General features: G+C 56.9%; 1 pseudogene; it reads left to right on the plus strand.

Moving 5' to 3' along the window:
* Window positions 1-1,033: 1,033 nt before the first annotated feature.
* Window positions 1,034-12,739, plus strand: LOC116411760 (annotated as a pseudogene).
* Window positions 12,740-27,130: the final 14,391 nt, after the last annotated feature.

Below are 27,130 nucleotides of genomic sequence, written 5' to 3' on the forward strand. Positions count from 1 at the left end.
AGACAGTAGGGCAAGATGGAGACAGTAGGACAAGATGGAGAAAGTAGGACAAGATGGGGACAGTAGGGCAAGATGGAGACATTAGTACAAGATGGAGACATTAGTACAAGATGGAGACAGTAGGACAAGATGGAGACAGTAGGGCAAGATGGAGACAGTAGGACAAGATGGAGAAAGTAGGACAAGATGGGGACAGTAGGGCAAGTTGGAGACATTAGTACAAGATGGAGACATTAGTACAAGATGGAGACAGTAGGACAAGATGGAGACCGTAGGGCAAGATGGAGACAGTAGGACAAGATGGAGACAGTAGGGAGAGATGTAGACAGTAGAGTAAGATGGAGACAGTAGAGTAAGATGGAGACAATGGGGAGAGATGGAGACAGTAGAGTAAGATGGAGACAGTAGAGTAAGATGGAGACAGTAGAGTAAGATGGAGACAGTAGAGTAAGATGGAGAAAGTAGAGTAAGATGGAGACAGTGGGGAGAGATGGAGACAGTAGAGTAAGACGGAGACAGTAGAGTAAGATGGAGACAGTAGAGTAAGATGGAGACAGTGGGGAGAGATGGAGACAGTAGAGTAAGACGGAGACAGTAGAGTAAGATGGAGACAGTAGAGTAATATGGAGACAGTGGGGAGAGATGGAGACAGTAGAGTAAGATGGAGAAAGTAGGACAAGATGGAGACAGTAGGACAAGATGGAGACAGTAGAGTAAGATGGAGACAGTAGGGCAAGATGGAGACAGTGGGGAGAGAGGGAGACAGTAGAGTAAGATGGAGACAGTACAGTAAGATGGAGACAGTAGAGTAAGATGGAGACAGTAGAGTAAGATGGAGACAGTAAAGAAGATGGAGACAGTGGGGAGAGATGGAGACAGTAGAGTAAGATGGAGACAGTAGGGAAGATGGAGACAGTGGGGAGAGATGGAGACAGTAGAGTAAGATGGAGACAATAGGGAAGATGGAGACAGTAGGGAAGATGGAGACAGTGGGGGAGAGGAGACAGTAGAGTAAGATGGACAGTAGAGTAAGATGGGGAGACAGTGGGGAGATGGAGACAGGTAAGATGGAGACAGTAGAGTAAGATGGAGACAGTAGGGAAGATGGAGACAGTAGGGCAAGATGGAGACAGTAGGGAAGATGGAGACAGTAGAGTAAGATGGAGACAGTAGGGAAGATGGAGACAGTAGGGCAAGATGGAGACAGTAAGGCAAGATGGAGACAGTAGGGAAGATGGAGTCAGTAGGGCAAGATGGAGACAGTAGGGCAAGATGGAGACAGTAGAGTAAGATGGAGACAGTAGGGAAGATGGAGACAGTGGGGAGAGATGGAGACAGTAGAGTAAGATGGAGACAGTAGAGTAAGATGGAGACAGTAGGGCAAGATGGAGACAGTAGGGAAGATGGAGACAGTAGGGAAGATGGAGACAGTAGAGTAAGATGGATACAGTAGGGAAGATGGAGACAGTAGGGAAGATGGAGACAGTAGGGAAGATGGAGACAGTAGGGAAGATGGAGACAGTAGGGAAGATGGAGACAGTAGAGTAAGATGGAGACAGTAGGGAAGATGGAGACAGTAGGGAAGATGGAGACAGTGGGGAGAGATGGAGACAGTAGAGTAAGATGGAGACAGTAGGGGAAAATGGAGACAGTAGGACAAGATGGAGACATTAGTACAAGATGGAGACATTTGGTATGTGTGGGGTCTTATCGATATGGGGGGGGGTTCTGACAATATGGGGGGGGGGTCTGACATATGGGGGGGGTCTGACATATGGGGGGGGGTCTGACATATGGGGGGGGGGTCCTGGGGGTGACATATGGGGGGCGGGGTCTCACATATGGGGGGGGGTCTGACATATGGGGGGGGGTCTGACATAATGGGGGGGGGGTCTGACATATGGGGGGGGGTCCTGACATATGGGGGGGGGTCTGACAGGGGGGTCTGACATATGGGGGGGTCGCATGGGGTCTGACATATGGGGGGGGTCTGACATATGGGGGGGGGTCTGACATATGGGGGGGGTCTGACATATGGGGGGGTCTGACATATGGGGGGGGGTCTGACATATAGGGGGGGGGTCTGACATATGGGGGGGGGGTCTGACTATAATGGGGGGGGGGTCTGACATACGGGGGGGGGTCTGACATATGGGGGGGTCTGACATATGGGGGGGTCTGACATAGGCGGGGGGGGTCTGACATATGGGGGGGGGTCTGACATATGGGGGGGGGGTCTCTGACATATGGGGGGGGGTCTGACATATGGGGGGGGGGGTCTGACAATGGGGGGGGTCTGACATGGAGGGGGGGGGTCTGACATATGGGGGGGGTCTGACATATGGAGGGGGGGTCTGACATAATGGGGGGGGTCTGACATATGGGTGGGGGGGTCTGACATATGGAGGGGGGGGTCTGACATATGGAGGGGGGGGGTCTGACATATGGGGGTTCCTCCCCCAGCTGGACAGGTACATTGTAATGGGCTAATAACCCACCTCTCTCTCCCCAACTGCCATCTCTACCTCCCTTCTCTCTCCCTAACTGCCATTTCTCTCCCCCCCCCATCTCTCTCCCCAACTGCCATCTCTCCCCCCCATCTCTCTCCCTAACTGCCATTTCTCTCCCCCCATCTCTCTCCCCCCCACCTCTCCCCAACTGCCATCTCTCCCCCCCATCTCTCTCCCTAACTGCCATTTCTCTTCCCCCCCATCTCTCTCCCCAACTGCCATCTCTCCCCCCATCTCTCTCCCTAACTGCCATTTCTCTCCCCCCCCATCTCTCTCCCCAACTGCCATTTCTCTCCCCCCATCTCTCTCCCTAACTGCCATTTCTCTCCCCCCATCTCTCTCCCCAACTGCCATCTCTCCCCCCCATCTCTCTTCCTAACTGCCATTTCTCTCCCCCCATCTCTCTCCCCAACTGCCATCTCTCCCCCCATCTCTCTCCCTAACTGCCATTTCTCTTCCCCCCATCTCTCTCCCCAACTGCCATCTCTCCCCCCCATCTCTCTCCCTAACTGCCATTTCTCTCCCCCCCCATCTCTCCCCCCAACTGCCATCTCTCCCCCCATCTCTCTCCCTAACTGCCATTTCTCTCCCCCCATCTCTCTCCCCAACTGCCATCTCTCCCCCCCATCTCTCTCCCTAACTGCCATTTCTCTCCCCCCATCTCTCTCCCCAACTGCCATTTCTCTCCCCCCCATCTCTCTCCCCAACTGCCAACTCTCCCCCAACTGCCATCTCTCCCCCCCATCCCTCTCCCTAACTGCCATTTCTCTCCCCCCCCATCTCTTTCCCCAACTACTGTCTCCCCCCCCATCTCTTTCCCCAACTGCTGTCTCCCCCCCCCCATCTCTCTCCCTAACTGCCATTTCTCTCCCCCCCCATCTCTCTCCCCAACTGCCATCTCTCCCCCCAACTGCCATCTCTTCCCCCCATCTCTCTCCCTAACTGCCATTTCTCTCCCCCCCCATCTCTTTCCCCAACTGCTGTCTCCCCCCCCATCTCTCTCCCTAACTGCCATTTCTCTCCCCCCCCATCTCTCTCCCCAACTGCCATCTCTTCCCCTAACTGCCATTTCTCACCCCCCATCTCTCTCCCCAACTGCCATCTCTCCCCCCCATCTCTCTCCCTAACTGCCATTTCTCTCCCCCCCCATCTCTCTCCCCAACTTGCCATCTCTCCCCCCCATCTCTCTCCCTAACTGCCATTTCTCCCCCCCCATCTCTTTCCCCAACTGCCATCTCTCTCCCCAACTGCCATTTCTCTCCCCCCCATCTCTCTCCCCCCCCATCTCTCTCCCTAACTGCCATTTCTCTCCCCCCCATCTCTCTCCCCAACTGCCATCTCTCCCCCCATCTCTCTCCCTAACTGCCATTTCTCTCCCCCCCATCTCTCTCCCCAACTGCCATCTCTCCCCCCCCATCTCTCTCCCTAACTGCCATTTCTCTCCCCCCCCATCTCTTTCCCCAACTGCCATCTCTCCCCCCAACTGCCATCTCTTCCCCCCATCTCTCTCCCTAACTGCCATTTCTCTCCCCCCATCTCTCTCCCCCAACTGCCATTTCTCTCCCCCCCATCTCTTTCCCAACTGCTGTCTCCCCCCCCATCTCTCCCCCTAACTGCCATTTCTCACCCCCCCATCTCTCTCCCCAACTGCCATCTCTCCCCCCATCTCTCTCCCTAACTGCCATTTCTCTCCCCCCCATCTCTCTCCCCAACTGCCATCTCTCCCCCCCATCTCTCTCCCTAACTGCCATTTCTCCCCCCCCATCTCTTTCCCCAACTGCCATCTCTCTCCCCAACTGCCATTTCTCTCCCCCCCCATCTCTCTCCCTAACTGCCATTTCTCCCCCCCCATCTCTTTCCCCAACTGCCATCTCTCTCCCCAACTGCCGTTTCTCTCCCCCCATCTCTCTCCCCAACTGCTGTCTCCCCCATCTCTCTCCCTAACTGCTGTCTCCCCCATCTCTCTCCCTAACTGCCATTTCTCACCCCCCCCATCTCTCTCCCTAACTGCCATTTCTCTCCCCCCCATCTCTTTCCCCAACTGCCATCTCTCCCCCCATCTCTCTCCCTAACTGCCATTTCTCTCCCCCCCATCTCTTTCCCCAACTGCCATCTCTCCCCCCATCTCTCTCCCTAACTGCCATTTCTCTCCCCCCCATCTCTCTCCCCAACTGCCATCTCTCCCCCCCCCATCTCTCTCCCTAACTGCCATTTCTCTCCCCCCCCCATCTCTTTCCCCAACTGCCATCTCTCCCCCCCCATCTCTCTCCCCAACTGCCATTTCTCTCCCCCCATCTCTCTCCCCAACTGCCGTTTCTTTCCCCCCATCTCTCTCCCCAACTGCTGTCTCCCCCCATCTCTCTCCCTAACTGCTGTCTCCCCCCATCTCTCTCCCTAACTGCCATTTCTCTCCCCCCATCTCTCTCCCCAACTGCCATTTCTCCCCCCCCCAATCTCTTTCCCCAACTGCCATCTCTCCCCCCCATCTCTCTCCCCAACTGCCATTTCTCTCCCCCCATCTCTCTCCCCAACTGCCGTTTCTTTCCCCCCATCTCTCTCCCCAACTGCTGTCTCCCCCCATCTCTCTCCCTAACTGCTGTCTCCCCCCATCTCTCTCCCTAACTGCCATTTCTCTCCCCCCATCTCTCTCCCTAACTGCCATTTCTCTCCCCCCATCTCTCTCCCCAACTGCCATTTCTCCCCCCCCCATCTCTTTCCCCAACTGCTGTCTCCCCCCCATCTCTCTCCCCAACTGCCATTTCTCTCCCCCCCATCTCTCTCCCCAACTGCCAAATCTCCCCCCAACTGCCATCTCTCCCCCCCCATCTCTCTCTCTAACTGCCATTTCTCTCCCCCCCATCTCTTTCCCCAACTACTGTCTCCCCCCCCCCATCTCTTTCCCCAACTGCTGTCTCCCCCCCCATCTCTCTCCCTAACTGCCATTTCTCTCCCCCCCATCTCTCTCCCCAACTGCCATCTCTCCCCCCAACTGCCATCTCTTCCCCCCATCTCTCTCCCTAACTGCCATTTCTCTCCCCCCCCATCTCTCTCCCCAACTGCCATTTTCTCTCCCCCCATCTCTCTCCCTAACTGCCATTTCTCTCCCCCCCCATCTCTCTCCCGAACTGCCATCTCTCTCCCCCCATCTCTCTCCCTAACTGCCATTTCTCTCCCCCCGCAGCTTTTCTTGGATGATGCCAAAGTGAAGAATTTCATCACCTGCTATAAAGGTAAGTGCTATAGAGGTAGGTAGGTGGGGGCTATAGAGGTAGGTGGGGCTATAGAGGTAGGTGGGGCTATAGAGGTAGGTGGGGCTATAGAGGTAGGTTGGGCTTTAAGCCGGCCATACACGCACCGATAATATATAAAACCTCGTTTGGACGATATTTGGTGCGTGTGGGGCAAGTGGGTGAGTCGGCGCAGGAGGCTGCTGATATCGGGCGACTCGCCCATCGTGTGGGTTAAAAGATTTTGATTGGGCGCCATAGAAGTAAAATCTGCCGTTTCAGCCCTGAAGGTTAGTGGCCGATTATACGATCGGAAATTGCCACGTGTGTGTCGCCACCTTATGAGGAAGGTAGGGGGTAGGTAGGTGGGGCAATAGAGGTAGTAGTGAGTGAGTGAGGGGCAGTAGGGTATTGGGCTGTGTGAGTGAGGGGCAGTAGTGAGTGAGTGAGGGGCAGTAGGGTATTGGGCTGTGTGAGTGAGGGGCAGTAGTGAGTGAGTGAGGGGCAGTAGGGTATTGGGCTGTGTGAGTGAGGGGCAGTAGTGAGTGAGTGAGGGCAGTAGGGTATTGGGCTGTGTGAGTGAGGGGCAGTAGTGAGTGAGTGAGGGGCCAGTAGGGTATTGGGCTGTGTGAGTGAGGGGCAGTAGTGAGTGAGTGAGGGGCAGTAGGGTATTGGGCTGTGTGAGTGAGGGGTAGTAGTGAGTGAGTGAGGGGCAGTAGGGTATTGGGCTGTGTGAGTGAGGGGCAGTAGTGAGTGAGTGAGGGGCAGTAGGGTATTGGGCTGTGTGAGTGAGGGGCAGTAGTGAGTGAGTGAGGGGCAGTAGGGTATTGGGCTGTGTGAGTGAGGGGCAGTAGTGAGTGAGTGAGGGGCAGTAGGGTATTGGGCTGTGTGAGTGAGTGAGGGGCAGTAGTGAGTGAGTGAGGGGCAGTAGTGAGTGAGTGAGGGGCAGTAGTGAGTGAGTGAGGGGCAGTAGGGTATTGGGCTGTGTGAGTGAGTGAGGGGCTTTATTTCTACTCACTTAGACTGTAAGCTCTTTGGGGGAGAGGGGCCTATGTATTGTAATGCTTAACACGAGGAATACAGGGGTATGAGCAGCCGGGGGGGGGGTATGAGCAGCCGGGGGGGGGGGGGTATGAGCAGCCGGGGGGGGGTAATGTTCCCTCCCCCTATTACACAGCAGGATAAATACAGGTCCTTCTCCAAGTGATCATATTGGGATAAAGTGGATTACTTTCTGTAATGTACTGATACACATCAGCCTCATGTATTTTACTCTCATTACTCACAAGTGAAGAAGTTCAGGCCTTTTATTGGTTGAATCCTGATTGGGGCAAACAGCTCATGGGATCCCACAATCCCTGTCTCACAAATGAGCCTATTTCATCCGACCAATAAAAGAAAAGTGTTTTTAATACAAAAAAAAATCAGCTTTCAAATAATTCTGTTCAGTTCTGCACTCAGTACTGGGCCGGGAGTCCTATGGCAGAAATGGCTGCTTCACTGCGGCGTGGCATGGGGGCAATCAGCCTGTGGCACTGCTGGGGGTTATGGAGGCCCAGGATGCTTCACTGCGGCGTGGCATGGGGGCAATCAGCCTGTGGCACTGCTGGGGGTTATGGAGGCCCAGGATGCTTCACTGCGGCGTGGCATGGGGCAATCAGCCTGTGGCACTGCTGGGGGTTATGGAGGCCCAGGATGCTTCACTGCGGCGTGGCATGGGGGGCAATCAGCCTGTGGCACTGCTGGGGGTTATGGAGGCCCAGGATGCTTCAATGCGGCGTGGCATGGGGCAATCAGCCTTTGGTACTGCTGGGGGTTATGGAGGCCCAGGATGCTTCACTGCGGCGTGGCATGGGGCAATCAGCCTGTGGCACTGCTGGGGGTTATGGAGGCCCAGGATGCTTCACTGCGGCGTGGCATGGGGGCAATCAGCCTGTGGCACTGCTGGGGGTTATGGAGGCCCAGGATGCTTCACTGCGGCGTGGCATGGGGGCAATCAGCCTGTGGCACTGCTGGGGGTTATGGAGGCCCAGGATGCTTCAATGCGGCGTGGCATGGGGGCAATCAGCCTGTGGCACTGCTGGGGGTTATGGAGGCCCAGGATGCTTCAATGCGGCGTGGCATGGGGGCAATCAGCCTGTGGCAACTGCTGGGGGTTATGGAGGCCCAGGATGCTTCACTGCGGCGTGGCATGGGGGCAATCAGCCTGTGGCACTGCTGGGGGTTATGGAGGCCCAGGATGCTTCAATGCGGCGTGGCATGGGGGCAATCAGCCTGTGGCACTGCTGGGGGTTATGGAGGCCCAGGATGCTTCACTGCGGCGTGGCATGGGGGCAATCAGCCTGTGGCACTGCTGGGGGTTATGGAGGCCCAGGATGCTTCGGCCTTAAGCTCATCCAGAGAGTTGGCTCTTGTGTCTCTCAACTTTCTCTTCACAATATCCCGCAGATTCTCTATGGGGTTCAGGGCAGGAGAGTTGGCCAATTGGGCACAGGAATACCATGGGCAGTAAAGCATTTCCCAGTGGGTTTGGCACCGTGAGCAGAGGAAGCATGAAGTGCCCCAACATCTCCTGATAGCTGCACTGCCCCTGCCCTTGGTAAACCCAGTGGCCCAACAGCAGCAGCTGGCATGGCACCCGGCCCATCACTGACTGTGGGTACCTGACACTGGCATTTCCCTCTCCCCAGTCCCCCCCAGACTCTGGCACCTTGATTTCCCAATGACGTGCCACATTTGCTTTCATCCGAAAAAAGTGCTTTGGACCAATGAGCAACCGGTGCTGCTTCTCTGTAGCCCACGCGCTTCTGCGCTGTTTGTGCTTCAAAAGTGGCCTGGGCAATGTTGCCCCTGTAGCCCACACACGCCTGTACCCGGGGCTCCGGATGTTTCTACTCCAGACTCCATTGGTTCCGCAGGTTCCCCAAGGGCTTCTCCTTCTCCATAGTCTTCCTCAGGGCTCCGGATGTTTCTACTCCAGACTCCATTGGTTCCGCAGGTTCCCCAAGGGCTTCTCCTTCTCCATAGTCTTCCTCAGGGCCGGTCTCCTCTTCTCCTTGTGCAGCGTTTTCTGCCACTTTTTCCTCCCACAGACTTTCCACTGAGGAGCCTTCATACAGCATTCTGGGAACTGCCTATTCGCTCAGAAATGTCTGTCTCTTACCCTCTTGTGTGAGGGAGTCAATCATGGCCTTCTGGGCGGCAGTCAGGTGGGCAGTCAGGTGGGCAGTCAGGGCGGCAGTCAGGTGGGCAGTCAGGGCGGCAGTCAGGGCGGCAGTCAGGTTGGCAGTCAGGTCGGCAGTCAGGTGGGCAGTCAGGGCGGCAGTCAGGGTGGCAGTCAGGTCGGCAGTCAGGGCGGCAGGCAGGTTGGCAGTCAGGGCGCCAGGCTTACCCATGATTGCGGGTTTGAGGAATGAACCAGGCTGGGAGTCTATAAAAGCCTCAGGAATCGCAGGAGTTTAGAGTTAATGAGTGGATTCAGATGATTGGGTTAATTGCTCGTTTAGAGAACCTTTTCATGATAGGCTCATTTGTGAGACAGGGATTGTGGGATCCCATGAGCTGTATGCCCCAATCAGGATTCAACCAATAAAAGGCCTGAACTCCTTCACTTGTGAGTAATGAGTGTAAAATACATGAGGCTGATGTGTATCAGTACATTACAGAAAGTAATCCACTTTATCCCAATATGATCACTTGGAGAAGGACCTGTATTTATCCTGCTGTGTAATAGGGGGAGGGAAACATTACCCCCCCCCCGCTGCTCATACCCCCCCCTCCCGCTGCTCATCCCCCCCCCTGCTCATACCCCCCCCCCCCGGCTGCTCATCCCCCCCCCCGGCTGCTCATCCCCCCCCCCCGGCTGCTCATCCCCCCCCCGGCTGCTCATACCCCCCCCCCCGGCTGCTCATACCCCCCCCCCCCGGCTGCTCATACCCCCCCCCCCCCGGCTGCTCATACCCCCCCCCCCGGCTGCTCTGTGAATGTTCCGTATGGGATTTGCCCGTCACTTACTGGCAGGGAAACTACAGGTTGGAACGAGCAGAGACGCCGGGGCACGGTACCAGCAGGGGGCAGCACTGCATCATGGAATGGAATTACTGCTACCAAGGAGGAGGGGCGGCTGCCTGTTTGTGAGTGTGTGCCGGTGAGTGTGAGTGTGCCAGTGTGAGTGTGCCAGTGTGAGTGTGCCAGTGTGAATGTGCCAGTGAGTGTGTGCCGGTGAGTGTGAGTGTGCCAGTGAGTGTGTGCCGGTGAGTGTGTGCCAGTGAGTGTGAGTGTGTGCCGGTGAGTGTGTGCCAGTGAGTGTGTGCCGGTGAGTGTGCTGGTGAGTGTGAGTGTGCCGGTGAGTGTGCCAGTGAGTGTGAGTGTGCCAGTGAGTGTGTGCCGGTGAGTGGTGCCAGTGAGTGTGTGCCGGTGAGTGTGCCAGTGAGTGTGTGCCGGTGAGTGTGAGTGTGCCGGTGAGTGTGCCAGTGAGTGTGAGTGTGCCGGTGAGTGTGCCAGTGAGTGTGTGCGGTGAGTGTGAGTGTGCCAGTGAGTGTGTGCCGGTGAGTGTGAGTGTGCCGGTGAGTGTGAGTGTGCCGGTGAGTGTGCCAGTGAGTGTGAGTGGGGTTGGGTCGCTGCAGAATGAATTGGCTTCTCGCTGCCAGGGAAGAAACTGCCCAGATTGGCACCTTTCCTTCTGCCCTGTTAGTGCTGTAAGTGCCCCAGGGGGAAAGGGCAATAGGGATCATTGTTACCTGTGTGCCCACCTACCTGCCCTCTGTGGCTTCTGCAGGTGGCACGGCTTTCCTTACCTGGGTGGCACAGTAGGTGGGGGGGCAGATGGGCCGTTACAGTAGGTGGGGGGGGCAGATGTGCCGTTACAGTAGGTTGAGATGGGGGGGCAGATGGCCGTTACAGTAGGTGGGATGGGGGGGCAGATGGGCCGTTACAGTAGGTGGGGGGGCAGATGGGCCGTTACAGTAGGTGGGGGGGGCAGATGTGCCGTTACAGTAGGTGGGATGGGGGGGCAGATGGGCCGTTACAGTAGGTGGGGGGGGGGCAGATGGGCCGTTACAGTAGGTGGGGGGGCAGATGGGCCGTTACAGTAGGTGGGGGGGGCAGATGTGCCGTTACAGTAGGTGGGATGGGGGGGCAGATGTGCCGTTACAGTAGGTGGGATGGGGGGCAGATGTGCCGTTACAGTAGGTGGGATGGGGGGGCAGATGGGCCGTTACAGTAGGTGGGGGGGGGCAGATGGGCCGTTACAGTAGGTGGGGGGGCAGATGGCGTACAGTAGGTGGGGGGGGCAGATGTGCCGTTACAGTAGGTGAGATGGGGGGGCAGATGTGCCGTTACAGTAGGTGGGATGGGGGGGCAGATGGGCCGTTACAGTAGGTGGGGGGGGGGCAGATGGGCCGTTACAGTAGGTGGGGGGCAGATGGGCCGTTACAGTAGGTGGGGGGGCAGATGTGCCGTTACAGTAGGTGGGATGGGGGGCAGATGTTGCCGTTACAGTAGGTGGGGGGGGGGGGGGCAGATGCGCCGTTACAGTAGGTGGGGGGGGGGCAGATGCGCCGTTACAGTAGGTGGGGGGGGGGCAGATGCGCCGTTTACAGTAGGTGGGGGGGGGCAGATGCGCCGTTACAGTAGGTGGGGGGGGGGGGCAGATGGGCCGTTACAGTAGGTGGGGGGGCAGATGTGCCGTTACAGTAGGTGGGGGGGCAGATGTGCCGTTACAGTAGGTGGGGGGGGGCAGATGGGCCGTTACAGTAGGTGGGGGGGGCAGATGTGCTGTTACAGTAGGTGGGGGGGCAGATGTGCTGTTACAGTAGGTGGGGGGGGGGCAGATGGGCCGTTACAGTAGGTGGGGGGGCAGATGTGCCGTTACAGTAGGGGGGGGGGCAGATGTGCCGTTACAGTAGGTGGGGGGGGCAGATGTGCCGTTACAGTAGGTGGGGGGGCAGATGTGCCGTTACAGTAGGTGGGGGGGCAGATGGGCCGTTACAGTAGGTGGGGGGGCAGATGTGCCGTTACAGTAGGTGGGGGGGCAGATGTGCCGTTACAGTAGGTGGGGGGGGCAGATGGGCCGTTACAGTAGGGGGGGGGGCAGATGTGCCGTTACAGTAGGTGGGGGGCAGATGTGCCGTTACAGTAGGTGGGGGGCAGATGTGCCGTTACAGTAGATGGGGGGGGCAGATGGGCCGTTACAGTAGGTGGGGGGCAGATGTGCCGTTACAGTAGGGTGGGGGGCAGATGGCCGTTACAGTAGGTGGGGGGCAGATGTGCCGTTACAGTAGGTGGGGGGCAGATGTGCCGTTACAGTAGGTGGGGGGGCAGATGGGCCGTTACAGTAGGGGGGGGGGCAGATGTGCCGTTACAGTAGGTGGGGGGCAGATGTGCCGTTACAGTAGGTGGGGGGGGGGGCAGATGTGCCGTTACAGTAGGTGGGGGGGGGGGCAGATGTGCCATTGTTGCCCCTGAGGGTTCTTTCCGTTACAGACCCGCGTTCCTGACGTTCTTCTTCAGGCGGCTCCGGAGGAACGAGACGGGTCGTACCAGGAGAATTTCCCGTACGTTCCCCCTGTGGCCGGGAGAGGAATTTCATTCGCTGCGACGACCGCCAATTGTATTCAGCCACCTGCTGAGCGGCGGGGCCCCCGGGGCCCCAACTCCTGTCGTACTGTGGGGGGGGGGGACAGACTGACGGTGCCGTTCGAGCCGGAGAAGCTGGCGGTGCAGCCGGACAGTGGGCGCTTGTACCACCCCGCGCCGGGCAGATGTGGGGGCGTTGGATTGGTCAGTCATCGCTGGCGTTTGAGTTAAGTTCTGGCTTCGAATACGGCGCCAACTCCATGGGTGCCCCCCCCACCACTTCCACTGGAACGGCACCCCGCGTGCCCCTCACTCACCAGCTCCTCCCCCTGCTCTGAGCCCCTGTGCCCCCTGGGTATAAGGATGGTGCCCGGCTGTGGGCGGCGCCCGGTGGTACCAAGTGAATAAATTGTGCAGTTAATCAAGGGGAAGTCGTTATTCTCATTAGGGGTCAGAGCTGCGCAATTGAACCCCAGCGGCACCGTCACTGGCACTGTCTGTGGGCACGGGGGGCAAAAAGCCTGATGGGCACGGAATATATTCATAATAATATTATCCCAAGGGCAACCGTTACCCTCACTATGGAGAGCCAATGAGTTGCGGTTGGGCTCATTTATTGGCTTCGGTTTAGTAAAGTAGAGATCATGCGCTCCATATAAACAATCCCCCTCTTCCCTCAGCTGCAGCTTGGGTCTCAGGGTTACAGATATGGAGGAGTTTCAGGAGCAGCCTGTCGCTCTCCACAATTGTTTGAAAGAATCAGATAAAGTTGCACAATGAAAGCCCTGTGGTGTCGCTGTGCCCCTGTAGGGTAAGTACTGGGGGAGATTGGATTCACTTACTCCAGGGGGAGGTTGCCTGTCTGACCATGGGAAAGAGAGCAGCCCAGGAGCAGGAAGTACAGAGAATCAGAGCTCTGTACCTGGGTAAGTACTGGGGGGAGATTGGATTAACTTACCCAGGGGGGGGGGTTCCTGCCTGACCATGGGAAAGAGAGCAGCCCAGGAGCAGGAAGTACAGAGAATCAGAGCTTTGTACCTGGGTAAGTACTGGGGGGAGATTGGATTCACTTACCCAGGGGGAGGTTCCTGCCTGACCATGGGAAAGAGAGCAGCCCAGGAGCAGGAAGTACAGAGAATCAGAGCTCTGTGCCTGGGTAAGTACTGGGGGAGATTGGATTCACTTACCCAGGGGGGGGGGTCCCTGTCTGACGATGGAAAGAGAGCAGCCCAGGAGCAGGAAGTACAGAGAATCAGAGCTCTGTACCTGGGTAAGTACTGGGGGGTAGATTGGATTCACTTAACCCAGGGGGGTTCCTGCCTGACCATGGGAAAGAGAGCAGCCCATGAGGTGGAGCAGGAAGTACAGAGAATCAGAGCTTTGTACCTGGGTAAGTACTGGGGGGAGATTGGATTCACTTACCCAGGGGGGGGTTCCTGCCTGACCATGGAAGAGAGCAGCCCAGGAGCAGGAAGTACAGAGAATCAGAGCTCTGTACCTGGGTAAGTACTGGGGGAGATTGGATTCACTTACCCGAGGGGGTGGGTTCCTGCCTGACCATGGGAAAGAGAGCAGCCCAGGAGCAGGAAGTACAGAGAATCAGAGCTTTGTACCTGGGTAAGTACTGGGGGGAGATTGGATTCACTTACCCAGGGGGGGGTTCCTGCCTGACCATGGGAAGAGAGCAGCCCAGGAGCAGGAAGTACAGGGAAAGAGCGACTAAGCTGATAAAGGGAATGGGCTCAGTTATGGGGAAAGGCTGGCCCAGTTTGGGATGGTTACACTGGGGGGGGGGGGGGCAGTTAAGGGGGGGGTCACTATATATAAATATATAAGGGGGGGGGAATGTTATCATAGTTGAGGCCAACAGGGAGAGATGCAGAGGGCCTGTCTCTCCCATCTCCCTGAGACACACGGGCACAGTTGGCACCAGTACAGGGCACGGGGCACTTACTGATTCATTCTGCTTCCCGGTCAAAGTCACTTTGGGAAAAAGCAAACAAAGGAATTCTGGGAGTGAATTCCAAACTCCCATTTACATGGGTTTATCCTATTGGCTACAGCTCACCCACTGGTTTGAAGTAAGAAATTCTCTCAGAGCCATCAAAGTCCCAGAATCTCCTGATTGTGTCGGAGGGGGGGCAGTGTCGGGAGGGGGGCAAGTGTCGGGTAGCTGGGGGGGGGGGGCAATGTCGGAGGCGGGGGGGCAGTGTGCGGGAAGCGGGCAGTGTCTGAGCAGGGGGGGGCAGTGGTTCGGTGACGGGGGGGGCAATGTCGGGAGCGGGGGGGCAGTGTCGGGAGCGTGGCTGTCGTGTAGCAGGGGGGGGCAGTGTCGTGCGAGCGGGGGGGCAGGTCCGGAGCGGGAGTGTCGTGAGCAGGGGGGGGCATGTAAGGGAGCGGGGGGCGTGTCCGGGACGCGGGGGGGGCGCAGTGCGGGAGCGGGGGGGCAGTGTCGGAGCGGGGGGGGCAGTGCGGAGCGGGGGGGGCAAGTGTCGCGATGGCGGGGGGGGCAAGTGTCGGGAGCGGGGGGGGGCATGTCGGGAGGCACGGGGGGGCAATGTTCGCGAGCGGGGGGGCAGTGGTTCGGGAGCGGGGGGGGGCAATGGTCGGGGAGCGGGGGGGGCAGTGTCGGAGCCTCGGGGGGGGGCAGTGCCAGAACTGGGGGCGCATAGAAAGCTGCACATGAATAAATATCACTTTTAGTACTGAAAGGAAACATAGCAACACTATTACCTACGGTGGGCTACTAATAGTATTGTTATGGGGCCAATAGCCTGCCCTAGAAGCCGTGCCCATACCCCATAGGGGTGGCACTCTTGGCTTGAGCTGACACAGGACAACAGTATGGGTAAGTCAGGCTAGGAGGGGGGCTATGGATTTGGGGGCAAATAGCCGATCTATGAAATCGTAATCTGAAAACTCTATTTTACCACAGGAGCCATTGGGGCACGACGTGGCTCGTAGTGCATTCTGGGATTTGTAGTCAGCAGCATCACTCCCGTCTCTACATGTTTTGCCATGTAGCCCCGGGCTGCATTACTGTTCATGCAGCAGTGTGGGGGTAACGTTAGTAAATAGAGGCAGTGGACGGATACGTTGCCCCCAGTGCCCCCCTCATCACCTTTCTGCGCTGTTGCAGCATACCAGTGATCTTGGTACTGGAGATCCAAGTGCAACACTCGCGTGGGGAGCGAGGGGGTATGGGTAAATATGCCCCCTCTCAGGGATTCATAGAGTATAACCCACTGCAGCCACCCTGCCATCCCCATTCCACGACCATAGGGGCAAGTATTTTCCCCTCTTGCTGAGCGCCTTGGGAGCAGATTACTCTGGAAGTGATGCAGGAGGGACAGGGCCAAACCACACTCTCAGCACATCGCAGGAGACAATTTGCCTCATTTGCACCTGAGACACTTCGAGCAGTAGGGTGGATTCTGGAGTTTGTAGTTTCAACAAACACAGAAATACCTACCTGCTAAAATGTCCCTGTTTCCCCAGGAATTAAGAGGGCAGTGACACATCAGGGCTTGGGAGAGTTGTTATAAGAGCAGTTAGATACAAGCTCTTCTGGCGATGCCTAACCAGCTCTTTCCTCTGTGTGTGTTCTGAAGGCAAACGGGGGGCAAGGGTAACAAAGTCTGTGGTAGGGTAAATCTGCTACGTGGGGCCCTCAGCCAATGGATGCTCTGCTCTAGGCCACACTGTGCAGCACTGCAGCCGGAGAGGAGCCTAATAGACGTTCGGCAGTTCTGCCGGTGCAATCATATTCGCAACCACGTGCCACTCTCCGCTGGAAACCCTGCAGAACCCTTATCGGTGTGTCGGGGGCTCATCGAGGAGCAGGAAGGGCCCCCACTGGGTGCTGCTCATCACTCATCCACGGCACACGACCGCAGGGGGGCTGAAAGCAACTCTAAGCAGTCTAATGCATTGTCTTTTGCCAACAGCAGAGTTGAGCACTGAGGCCCTGACAGATTGAACACTCCACTTCCTTGCCGCCGGCCCACACAAATTAGAGCAGAGCTGCTGGGGGTGCTGATTTGCCCCCACATTATGCTACAAAAGTCCCTAACATATGTGAAACTTTCCCTTTAGAGGCTGCCTTATTAAAATAGAATGATTAAAGGGTAAGGTCACAACACAGCGTAGCTGGGGGGGTGGCAGTAAGGTGTGTCTGTGGGTGTCTCTGTGCCGAGCAAGGGAAGTGCGGACCAATAGGAAATCAGATTTGCGCAGGATGCCCGGGTACTAGCCCCCCCAACTGGGCAGCCTGTACCTGAAGGGACACTGAGACCCCCTTTATGGAGAATTACAGCAGTGTCCCTTTACTCAGGAGCACACCGTTGCTTGTCTGCATTCTAATTGCCCCCCCTTGCCAACCCTGGCAGATAAATAGCCCCCTGGCCCCCCCATTCCCTTGTCCTCACTATTGCCTATGGGCAGAGGGGTGAAGGGCACAACCTGGCACATCTCGGGGTCTCAATAGAATCCTGGTCAGGGCGCCCAGAAGGGATAAATCCATCTCCTGACTGTGACTGCCGCCCACCCCCACCACCCCCCGCTATGGGCGGGGCTTATCTCCTGCCATAGCGCTCTTCCTCTGAGCACTTAACCCTCCCATTGGGACCCTTCACTTCACTGCAGAGTGCAGGCATGCGGGGGGGGGGCAGGCCATGAAACACTTGGACCACACTCGCACTCCCCCCGCCCCACCCAAGTCCCCTCATCTACTTGGCTTCTTCTCTTGTCATTTTATCATATAATCTCCCTTCCCCTTCTCTGTCCCCCTTTTCTATTCCCCCCACACTGTTTGGCCTTACTCCCCCCATCCTCACACAACCCTTCTATATTCCCGGCGGGCAGCGGGCAGTGGTAGCAGGCAGTGGGTAGCGGGCAGCAGCATAGGGCAAGGGAAGCAAGCAGCGGCAGTGGGCATAGGGCTAGGGAAGCGGGCAGTGGGCAGCGGGCAGTGGGCAGCGGGCAGCCGGCAGTGGGCGCAGCATGAGGGCAGGGCAGCAGGTCATAGGGCAGTGGGCACGGGCAGCAGGCTATAGGGTCTAGGGGGCAGCGGGCAGGGGGGCAGCGGGATGTGGTCAGCGGGCAGCAGGCAAAGTGGCAGCAAGGCAATAGGGCAGGGGGCAGCGGGCAGTGGGCAGCAGGCGTGGCAGGCAAGCAGCGGGCAGTGGGGCAGCGGAGGCAGTGGGCCAGCGGGCAGTGGGCAGTGGGCAGCGGGCAGTGGGCAGTGGGGCAGCACAGAGTGGGTACCTAGAGCCGAGCACTTGATACAGGCAGATACTATTTGGATCGGTTTCCTGAGGCCCATCTGGCGCAGATTATTGCGGCTCCATTGTACATGGGGATAACGTGCCCCCCACTGTGTGAATAAGGATATTTACAAGTCACCCACGCCGGCTCGGCGCTTTAACACAGAATCTGAGGTCCGCAGGCTCATTACTTGGAACTCCAAGGGTGACTGTGATATCCTATTAACCCATAGGGGAGATGTGATTCTCTGTTATATAGAGGGAAGAGAATGAAACTCATCTTACTTCTCAGTACCTGAATGGGGGAAAGGTTGGGGGGGGGGCACTCTGTGTCGTTACATAACCCTCCTATTGGCCACAAGCCTGCATTCTTGCGACACTGCACACTGCACGGTACCCGGCCCGTCTTCCGCTACTGCCCATTGGGCATTCAGCCAACCCTGTGGCCTCTGCCCTGAGAAATCTTTGCCGCGCCAGTTATTTTCTGTGCGGGATCTCACCCCTGATAAGAGAACCATGTGATAATTGGAGGGAGGGCGTGGGTTCCTATCCCCACAATTATATTATTGGGGCCCCAGATTGTTACCTCCCCCACTGCCCATACTGAGGGGCATCTGAGTGTGTATTCGGCATTGCCACACCGCCAAGGGTAAATACAGCCAGAAGCACTCACAGCCGCACTTGAGTCCTCTGTCAAAGGAAACAGGATTTCTGTCTCTTTCTTGGGAACATGTTCCTCTGTGTCAGACTTATTCCTCAATTTGGCTCCCAGGTTTGGGGCTGAGTCTGCCTCAAGTTCTCTCCCTCTCCCCCTCCCCATAAGAACGCACTCCCCTCCTTAGGAATGGTGGATCTGCGCTATAGACGCTGTAACGCGCAGGGAACTACAGACCGAGCAAAAATGGCAGCTGCTATGGAGGGGGCCCCTAGGGCTGTTTACTCCGGCACGTAAACTTTCTGCAGAAAATATACACGATTTCAGGTGCGCTAATGTGCTAATTCTATTGGCAGTTAACATGTAAATGCCTTTCCTTCCCCTTTAAACTTTTATTCCGCTTTATCTTTTATCCATTCTAATGTCCTCCCTTACCCCTAATGTCGACATATCCTCGCCCCAAACCCCTTATACCCCTGCCCCCTATCTCCCTGCCCCATATCCGCCTATTACACCCTCCCCTATCCCCTATACCCTGCCCCCTGATCCCCTATAACACTGCCTCCATATCCCCTATACCCTCCCCATCATCCCCTATCCCTGCCCCATACCCTACTACTCCTGCCCCCTTCCCCTATACCCTGCCCCCTATCCCCTCCCCATATCCCCTATATAACCTCCTGCCCTCAATAAAAACTCCCATATCCCCTATACCTGCCCCCTATCCCCTAATACCCTGCTTCCATGCCCCCTATACGCCTCCCCCGTATCCCTATATCCCTGCCCCATATCCCCTATACCCTGCCCCCTCCCCTATCCCCTAATACCCTGCCCATATCCCTATAAGCCCTCCCTCATATCCCCTATACCCTGCCCCATATCCCTGATAACCCTGCCCCATATCCCCTATATCCCTGCCATATCCCTATACCTGCCGCATATCCCTATAACCCTGCCCCATCCCCCGCAATACCCTTCCCCATATCCCTATACCCCTGCCCCCTAATCCCCTATTACCCTGCCCCATATCCCCCTATACCCTGCCCGATATCCCCTATACCTGCCCCAATGCCCTAATAACCCTGCCCCATGCCCCCTTACCCTCCGCCATCCCCTATACCCTGCCCCCCCTTTCAATCCCCCTATATCCCCTGCCCCTATCCCCTATACCCTGGCCCCATAATCCCCTATACCCTGCCCCATAACTCCCTATAGACCCTGCCCCATATCCCCTATAACCTGCCCATGCCCCCCTAGTACCCTTCCCATATCTCCCTATACCTCCCCCATATCCCTATACCCTGACGCCATAATCCCAATAGCCCTCTCCATATCCCTATACCCTGCCCCATATCCCTATACCTGCTTCCATATCCCTATTCCCTGCCCCATGCCCCCTATGCCCTTCCCCATATCCCCTATTATCCTCCCCCAGTATCCCCTAGTCCCTGCCGGCCCTAATCCCCTGGCCTCCTATCCCTAATGCCCCTGCCCCTATCCCCTATACCCTGCCCCTATCCCCTATCGCCTGCCCCCATATCCCCTCCCCCCTATCTCCCTATACCCTGCCATATCCCTATACCTGCCCCATGGCCCCCTATACCTGCCCCTATCCCCTATAACCCTCCCCCCCTACTCCCTATACGTCCCTGCCTCCATATCCCCTATACCCTGCCCCCTATCCCTATACCCTCTGCCCCATCCCCCATAACCTCCTTCCCCATATCCCTATACCCGCCCTATCCCCTTATACCCTGCCCCATATCCCTATAACCGCTGTGCCATATCCCCTATAACCCTGCCCCAATATCCCCTATACCCTGCCCCATCCCCCTATACCCTCCCCATGCCCCCTATAAGCCCTGCCCCCTATCCCCTAATGACCCTGCCCCTACCCCTATACCCTGCCCCATATCCCTATTACCTCGCCCATATTCCCTAATACCTCTGACTCATATCCCTATACCCTGCCCCATGCCCCCTATACCCTTTCCCCATATCCCTATACCTCCCCAATCCCCTATACCCTGCCCCAACTCCTCTATACCCTCCCCATTAATCCCTATACCCTGCCCCATATCCCGCTATACCCTGCCCCTTCCCTATACCGCGCCCTATCCCTATTAACCTTGCCCCCTAATCCCCTGCCCCCTATCCCCTATACCCGCCCCATATTCCCTATCCCTGCCCCCATTCCCCTGCCCCCTATCCCCTATACCCTGCCGCCATATTCCCTAGTACCCCTGCCCCCTATCCCCTGCCACCCACCCCCTAATACCTGCCCATATTCCTATCCCTGCCCCCTTCCCTATATACCTGCCCATATCCCTAACCCTGCCCATGCCCCCCTATATCCCTGCCCCCTATCCCCTATACCTGCCCCTATCCCGCTATATCCCTGCCCCATATCCCCTAATACCCTGCCGCCCTATCACCCTATAGCCCCGCCCCAGCCCCCCTATACCCTTCCCATATCCGGCCTATATCCCTGCCCCCTATCCCTATACCTGCTGCCCCATATCCCCTATAGACCTGCCCATAGTCCCTAATACCTGCCCATATCCCCTATAGCCCTGCCCCATCCCCCCTATCCCCCCATGCCCTCCTAAACTGCCCCCTATCCCCTATGACCCCCTGCCCCCTTCCCCCTATACCCGTCCCATATCCCTATACCCTGCCCCATATCCCCTTATGCCCTGCCCCATAATCCCCTATACTCCCTGCCGCCATGCACCCGCTATACCGCTTTAACCCCATATCCCCTATACCCTCCTCCACTCCATTGACATCCCTATACCCTGGCCCATTATCCCTATACCCTGCCCCCTATCCCTATCCCTGCCCCTACCCTATACCCCTGCCCCTATCCCCTATACCCTCCCCTATCCCCTATATCCTCTGCCCCTATCCCCTATAGCCTGCCCCACTATCCCCTATACCCTGCCCCATGCCCCTAATACCCTGCCCCCTAATCCCTATACCCTGCCCGCATGCCCCTCTATACCCTGCCCCCTATCCCCTATACCGCTGCCCCATGCCCCCTATACCCCTGCCATATTCCCCTATAGCCACTGCCCCCTATCCCCTATCAACACCTGCCCCATGCCCCCCTATACCCTCCCCTTTCTTTCTGTCATATCCCCATACCCTGCCCCATATCCCCTATACCCTCTCCCCTATCCCCTATACCCTCCCATAATCCCCTATCCCCTGCCCATATTCCCTATTCCCGCCCCATGCCCTATAGTCCGCTTCGCGCATATCCGCTATACCACTCACCCCATAGTCCCTATATCCCTGCCCCCTGATCCCCTTGCCCCTATCCCTATACCTGCCCCTATCCCTGATACCTGCCTCATATTCCCTAATCCGCCTGCCCCCTAATCCCCTGCCCCCTAATCCCCTATAGCCTGCCCCATATTTCCCTATAAACGCCTGCCCCCATCCCCCCTAATACTGCCCTCTACTCCCTATACCGCTGCCCCCTATCCCCTATAGCCCTTCCCATATCCCTACTACGCCGCCCCTATCCTAATCTGCCCATGCCCCCCTTACCTTCTCCATATCCCCTATAGTCCAGCTCCCCTAATCCCCATCCTGCCCAATCGCCTTATATACCGCTGCCCCAATATCCTATACCGGCCCATGCCCCTATACCCTGCCCAGCCCCCTAATCCCTGCCCCTAATACCCTGCCCCTATCCCTATACCCTGCCCCCATAGCGCCCTATATCCCTGCCCCATATCCCCTATACCCCTGCCACATATCCCCTATACCCTGCCCCATGCCCGCCTAGACCCTTCCCCTAATCCCCTAACCTCCCGCTATATCCCCTATACCCTGCCCACCCCCTATACCCTCCCCATATCCCTATACCTGCCCCATATCCCCTATACCCTGCCCCCTATTCCCGTATACCTGCCCCATCCCTATACGCCGCCCATCAGCCCTATACCCTGCCCCCATAGTCCCCTATATCCTGCCCACTATACCCTGGACCCCCCGCCCCCAATATCCCTGCCACCTATCCCTAACCCTAGCCCCCGTATCTCCCTATTACCCTGCCCCCATATCCCTATACCCGCCCCTATCCTATAACCTGCCCCATGCCCCCCTGATACCCTTCCCCATATCTCCCTATATCCCTGCCCCCATCTCCTATACCCTGTCCCAATATTCCGCTATCATCCCTGCCCGCATTCCCCTATACTGCCCATACCCTATACCTCTGCCCCATGCCCCCTATTACCCGCCCCATCCCCCATATCCTGCCCCTATCCCTATACCTGCCCCTATCCCCTATAACCGCCCCATATCCCCAATTAACCTCTGCCCCCATATCCCGCTATCCTGCCCATAATGCCCTATACCGTGCCGCCATGCCGCCTCTATACCCTTCCCCATATCCCCTATACCCTCCCCTATCCCCTATCCCTGCCCCATATCCCCTAATACCCTCCCCATAATCCCCTATACCCGCCCCATAATTCCCCTATACCCCTGCCCCATATGTCCCCTATCCCGCCCCATGCCCCCGATACCCTCCCCATATCCTAGTTACCCTTCCCATATCCCTATACCGCTCCCCATACCCTATAAAACCCTGCCCCTATCCCCTATCCCTGCCCCCTAACCCTGCCCCACTATCCCCTTCCCTGCCCCTATCCCCCCCCAATATTCCATACCACTCCCCATAATCCCCTATACCCGCCCATATCCCTATGATCCCTGCCATATTCCCTATATCCTCGCCCCCTATCCCTGCCCCTATCCCCACGCCCATATCCCCCTATACCCTGCCCCTATCCCCTATACCCTGCCCCATATGCCCCTATTACCCTGCCCCCTATCCCCTATATCCCGCCCCTATCCCCTTACCCCGCCCATATCCCCTATAACCCTCCCCTACCCTATCCCCTGCCCCCATATTTCCCCTATACCCCCGAACCAGTATCCCCTAATACCCTGCCCCATAATCCCCAAACCCCCCCCTATCCCCTGCCCCCATCCCCTATACCCGCCCCCTATCCGCCTTACCCTGCCCCTATCCCCTTACCCTGCCCAATTCCCCTATACCTGCCCCCTACCTGCCCATATCCCCTATAACCCTGCCCCATATCCCTCCCTGGCCCCTATCCCCTATAACCTGCCCCATACTATACCCCCCCTGCCCCCACCCCTGCCCCCTACATCCCTATAACCTGCCCATTATCCCTATAACCCTGCCCCATATCCTTACCCTGCCCCCCTATTCCCCTATCCCCTGCCCCTATCCCTATCCCCAACCCCATAATCCCCTATATCCCTGCCCCCTATCCCCTATACCATACCCTGCCGCCATATTCCCTAACCCCCCCCATATTCCTTACCCCGCCCCTATCCCCGCCCCCTATCCCTATCCCCACCCCATATCCCCTTACTCTGCCCCACCCTATACCTCTGCCCCATAATTCCCTATACCGCTGCCCCCTATCCCTAACCCTGCCCCAATACTTCCCTATCCCCGCCCATAATCCCCATACCCTGCCCCCTATCCCATATCCCCTGCCGCCATATTCCCTATAGCCCCTTGCTCCCCTAGTCCCTGCCCCTATCCCTAATTAATCCTCTGTCCCTATTATCCCTATATCCCTGCCCCATATGTCTATCACCGCCTCCATATTCCTCCATTACCCGCCTCTTATCCCCTATACCTGCCCATATTTCCTATACCCTGCCCCCTATCCCCTATACCTGCCCCATATTTCCCATCCCCTGCCCCTATACCGCCTGCCACTAATCCCCTGCCCCATATTCCCTATACCCTGCCCCTGATCCCTATCCCCGCGCCCATAAGTTCTATCCCCTGCCCCCCCATATTCCCTATACCGCGGCTGCCCCAATATCCCTAATATCTGCCCCATATCCCAACCCTCCCCATCCCCTGCCCCCTATCCCCTATAACTAACACCCTGCCCCCTATCGCCTGCCCCCTATAACCTGCCCCATTATCCTATCCCCTGCCCCCATGATCCCCCCTATACCCTGCCCATATCCCCTATACCCTCCCCATATCCCCTATACCCTGCCCCATATCCCAACCCTGCCCAATATCCCCTATACCCTGCCCCATATTCCTATACCTGCCCGCATATCCCCTATACACCTCGCCCCATATCCCCTATACCCCTGCCCCTATCCCCGCCGCCTATCCCCATACCCCGCCCCCTATCTCCCTGCCCCTTCCCTAATACCTGCCCCTAACCCCTATACCGCTCCCCTACCCCTCCCTATCCCTATACCCTGCCCTATCCCTATTAAACCCTGCCCCTATCCCCTGCCTATTCCCCTATATCCCTGCCCCATATCCCTATTCCCTGCCCATATTCCTATCCCTGCCCCCTTCCTTATCCCCTCCCCTACCCATATCCGCCTGATCCCCTGCCCTTCCCTGCCCCTATCCCCTATACCCGCCCTATCCCTGCCTCCCTATCCCCGCCCCCTATCCCCATACCCGCCCCCTACTCCCCTGCCCCTATCCCTCCCCATATCACCCGATCCCTGCCCCCCCCATGCCCCACTATACATAACAGTCCAGCTCAGGGCGAGAGCACGACTGGAGCTCCAAGGCCGAATCCAAGGCTCAGTCAGGCCTCCCGACTGGGAAGCATTAACAGGGAATGGGGGGGGGTGGGGGGGTATAAAAAAGAAAATAGAAATCTGTATCATGAGCACCATGTAGGGGGTAGAAGGCCGAGACAGACCAGACAGACATCCTAGCAATGAGCCCTGAAGGGGGGGGGGGGGGGGGTTTGTTGGTGGGGGAGACAGTGATAATAAGCGACTGGGCACTGGCAGGGTCTGTGGGGCAGTCAGGGATGAGACTGGAGAAGAAATGCTGGGAAGGGATAGAAGGTGGGGGGAAGGGATAAAGGGTGGGGCAAGATAAAGATGGGGGCAAAGGATAAAGGATGGGGTAAAGGATAAAGGGTGGGGGCAAGGATAAAGATGGGGGCAAGGGTAAAGGGTGGGGCAAAGGATAAAAGGTGGCAAAGGGTAAAGGTGGGGGCAAAGGTAAAGGTGGGGCAAAGGGGTAAAGGGCGGGGGCAGAAGGATAAAGGGTGGGGCAAAGGATAAAGGTGGGGGCAAAGGATAAAGGGTGGGCAAAGATAGGGTGGGCAAAGATAAAGGGTGGGGGGCAAAGGATAAAGGGGGGGCAAAGGTAAAGGGTGGGGGCAAAAGATAAAGGGGGGGCAAACAGGATAAAGGTAGGGGCAAAGGATAAGGGTGGGGGCAAAGGATAAAGGGTGGGGCAAAGGATAAAGGGTGGGGGCAAGGATAAAGGGTGGGCAAGAGGATAAGGGTGGGGCAAAAGGATAAAGGGTGGGGCAAGATAAAGGATGGGGGCAAAGATAAGGGTGGGGGAAGGATAAGGGTGGGGGCAAAGGATAGAAGGGTGGGGCAAAGGATAAAGGTGGGGGCAAGAGGGAAAGGTGGGGGCAAGGAAAAAGGTGGGGGCTAAAGGATAAAGGGTGGTGGGGCAAAGAAAAGGATGGGGTAAAGATGAAGATGGGGCAAAAAGGATAAGGGTGGGGGCAAAGGATAAAGTGGGGGCAAAGATAAAGGGTGGCAAGGATAAAGGATGGGGGCAAAGGATAAAGGGTGGGGGCAAAGGATTAAAGGGTGGGGGCAAAGGATAAAGGATGGGTAAAGGATAAAGGGTGGGGCAAAGAAAAGGGTGGGCAAAGATAAAGGGTGGGGCCAAAGGAATAAGGTGGGGTAAAGATAAAGGGTGGGGCAAGGATAAAGGGGGGGGCAAGGATATAAGGGTGGGGGCACAAAGGATAAATGGGTGGGCAAAAGGATAAAGGTGGGAAAGGATAAAGGTGGGGGCAAAGAATAAAGGATGGGGGCAAAGGAAAAGGTGGGCAAAGGATAAGGGTGGGGGCAAGGGATAACGGTGGGGGGCAAGGATATAAGGATGGGTAAAGGATAAAGGGAGGGGCAATGGATAAAGGGTGGGGCAAAGATAAAGGGAGTGGGGCAAAGGAATAAAGGTGGGGCAAAGGATAAAGGGTGGGCAAAGGATAAGGGGGGGCAAAGGATAAAAGGGTGGGGGCAAAGGATAAAGGGTGGGGGCAAAGGATAAAGATGGGGGCAAAGGAATAAAGGGTGGCCACGGATAAAGGGTGGCAAAGCAGAAGGAGCTGAAAGAGGAATTAGATGATAGGAATGTGAGATGATTGAAGAGAATTGAGGATGATGAGCGAGATGAAAGAGATGCAGATGATGAAAGGATGAATTAGGATGATGAGGATGATGAAATGATGGGGATGATGGATGATGAGGATGATGAAGAGATGAGGATGAAGGCAGCAGGAAAGCGAGTATTGGGGAAAGACTTTATTCCATTGGCAGGGCCGTGGGGTTCCCTCTGTGGTAGTGGGGGGGGGGGGCGGGTGGGGTCACAGAGTTTGGCCAGTCTGGTGCGAATGGTTAACGTTGGGAGGGAAATGGTGCATAAGTGTCGGGGTGCATTATACCCCCCCCCCCATCGTGATGTTAAACTTGGTATCTTCTGTACATTAGATTTATGAGGGGGGTTATAGCAGTATATATATATTATGTCTCTCTGTACTGCTAATGTGACTCCCGCTGTGGACCCCCGTTTCACTTCTATGGGCAAAGCCCACCGATTACTGTGTTCAGGGAAGGGTTTAATGTGGGATACTGTGTCAGGGAAGGGGTTAATGGTGGATACTGTGTCAGGGGAAGGTTAATGGCGGATTAACTGGTCAGGGAAAGGGGTTATGGTGGGATATACTGTGTCAGGGAAGGGTTAATGCGGGATTACTGTGTCAGGGAAGGGTTAAATGGCGGATTACCTGTCAGGGCAAGGTAATGGCGATTATACTGCCG

Source organism: Xenopus tropicalis, chromosome 6, assembly GCF_000004195.4.
Source record: "Xenopus tropicalis strain Nigerian chromosome 6, UCB_Xtro_10.0, whole genome shotgun sequence".
NCBI lineage: Eukaryota > Metazoa > Chordata > Amphibia > Anura > Pipidae > Xenopus > Xenopus tropicalis.